General features: G+C 44.2%; 1 non-coding gene across 1 annotated transcript; it reads right to left on the minus strand.

Annotated features, from left to right (window-relative positions):
- Positions 1 to 2,354: 2,354 nt before the first annotated feature.
- On the minus strand, positions 2,355 to 2,513 carry LOC119106502 (U1 spliceosomal RNA). Its single transcript, XR_005095158.1, has one exon. It is a non-coding gene; the product is annotated as a U1 spliceosomal RNA (small nuclear RNA).
- Between the last annotated feature and the right edge of the window lie 297 nt (positions 2,514 to 2,810).

Below are 2,810 nucleotides of genomic sequence, written 5' to 3' on the forward strand. Positions count from 1 at the left end.
ACGCCAGCACAGGGAAAAAGACGGATTTCCGTCGCGTCTTCTTTTTTATGACTTTCGAAAGAGTATCCGTTCTTTGGGTGCCGTACCTTTTTTGCAGACAGTGGCGTTCGTTCTTCTTTGACCTATGGCCTAGAAATAAAGAAAAATGCCCCGTTTACGACGAGTGCCGCACAACCCGAAAGTGCTCACGCTTAGGTTCAGGGAGCTAGAATCGCTATTGAACTAGGGTGGGAGTGAAAAATTCCATCGCAAAAAGACCGTGCGGAAGTGAAAAAATCAATTCACAAAAGATGAAACTTATGAGCTCGTGACTGATGCCTCAGCAAACAAAGACATCTGTTTCAAGTTGGCATGGACGTAACCTCAGGAACCTGACAAAACTATTTCGCTTTTAACATCTTAGGCCATTAAAGTGGAACGGAATACATTAACATACTTTCTTAGGCACCACAAATATTGAATGAGCAAATTACGTTGATCTTAGCTCAGGTATGCTGGTCAGACCAAGGTCAAAACCAACCTGATTTATTTCTCTGGGACTTGCTGTATGGAATAGCTTCTGGTGCTCATTTTGAATTTACTGACGGCAGGAACCGCATTATACATCTTCAATTGACTTCTTAGAAGTCAGAACAGGCCGTTGACCTAAGATGACCCGGTTCGGACGTTTTGTTTTAGGAACATACTGCCTAGCGTAATCTTTGTCGCTTATTCAAATGCAAAACGCAGAGCAGTTTTGTATCACTTTGGTCACCATTACCTTCAAAGGGTCATACAAGGTCAATGACCCCAAATGAGCTCATGACGTTTTGCTTAGAAACAGTTGCCTAGGTTCTCGGGGCGCTTTGGAGGCCAACCTGGAATTTGACCTTGTTTGACCTTTTTTGACCTGAAGGTCATTCCCTAGGAAGCTGAAACCTTAACCTAAGTAAGTTCACGTATAGATCAAGACACCCTGTAAGTTTGGTGTATCTAGCTTTCTTAGTTTCCGAGATCTAGAGGGGGGGGGGCGTCAAATTGAACCCTCCCCCACCCGAGCGAAGGGTATCTAGCAGGCCAACCGGGCGCGTGTTAAAGCATCGCAATTTCATGACAGTATTATGAGCATAACAAATTATAAACACCAATAATTTGACGCTGCACTTTTCAGTTCCCTTCAACAGCACTCTCAAAACAAAACAAAGCAAAGGAATTCAATGACAAAATAACAACAGAAAGTTCAACAAGCATAAAACATTCAAACATAAAAACCTTGGCCCCCTACACATCAGCCCATGACCAGGTCACACACAATAGACATACTTCTGGTTTCTGTTAATATGGGGTCAGAGAAAACAAACATTTCATCACTGCTTCTTACAAAATACCAATGCTTGTTTCCATGAAAGTAGCCCATGCCTAACCTAAAGAGGCCTTACATCATGTCATTCTGTATAACCTGTTTGTATCACAGCAGCAGTTGTGGGTCACCGATTCTTGCACAATCACTATCGCCACTTGCCATGCACTTGACTAACTTACCTAACTTAGAGTAGCCCATATGATGAACATCATCTCAACTCACCTATCTGTTGACAGCAGCACTTATGATAAAAACATGATATTTAAAGCTAGTTTTTGGCTCGTTTCAACTTGCAGTTCATACGTGTATGCTTGTTGACGTCAGACAAAGTTGGCAACGCACAAATCAAAACACTTTAAATCACTTTGAAAAGCTTATTTTGATTGTCATGGTTAACCTATGTCAAGGGTAATAGTGGGTATACTCCACAAAACAATCTCTCTTTAAAAAAAAAATAACGTGGCTTTTGGATCACCATGCCAGTATTGCTGCTTGCCTTTTCAGCTGAAGCAAATACATTCATTTGGGCTTGCTTATTCATACTTAATGACAAAGTTTAAGATGCTGGCTTTGCATTTTAAATGGGGTGGTCTGACTATTTGTTACATACCAATATTCAACTCATATTATAATTGCTATGCAGCTTAGAGCATCACTGTGTTAAAAAAAAAACAACTGCTATCAACCTCGTATTGGTTGCACACCCAGTTATGTCATTTGCATTCAGCTGACTTCGTTTATACTTGTCGCCGGCTCAAAACAGCCCGCATCTGGACCGCATGTCCGAAACAACATTTGGCAGTAAGGATGATGATCACTCTAAATTGTGGTAAAGGCCAACTTTATTGGATGCGAGGCATGGTACAGTGATCCGGCTTGTGTTGGAATATGTGACCATACACAGCTGTTTTGTCCCCGGGTATGGCCAGGGGACGTACCAATAACGTCTTGACACCCTTTTCGTTCCAAAAACACCTTACTAGCTTCCCACCCACCGTCCCACAACAATTTCTGGGATTGAACCGCAAACAAAAACTATCTCGCTATCAACAATTGTACTACAGAGCTACCCACATTTAGGGTAATCGTATGGACCAATCTAACCCCAGCGCAATGGAAGGGCTTCGTCTTGGGGGAACCGCCTCCGTGATCCTCTGGGCCAGGTATGAGTAATGCCAGGTTGGTTGTTGGATTAGTCATTTCCAGCAGTAACAATCTTTTCAGGGCTATGGAATGAAAGAGAATGGACAACGGTGGGGCAGGATACACGCGCCTGGGGCCAACCACCGAACCTTAGCTCGCGCAGGGATCCCTCTGCGGCGTATGCGCCGGGCGTCCGGTCGAGGTCCCCTCCGGGTGGCCTCTTGGCCCACTCGTGGCTGGCGCCCGCAGTCTGCCCCGGACAGGCGGGATGTCGTGAGGATGCAGGATGAAGCAAGAGATTGAGAGTGTTCGATGTTATATGCCA

The sequence above is a fragment of the Pollicipes pollicipes genome, unplaced genomic scaffold (assembly GCF_011947565.3).
Source record: "Pollicipes pollicipes isolate AB1234 unplaced genomic scaffold, Ppol_2.1 Scaffold_6138;HRSCAF=7277_pilon_pilon_pilon, whole genome shotgun sequence".
Lineage (NCBI taxonomy): Eukaryota > Metazoa > Arthropoda > Thecostraca > Pollicipedomorpha > Pollicipedidae > Pollicipes > Pollicipes pollicipes.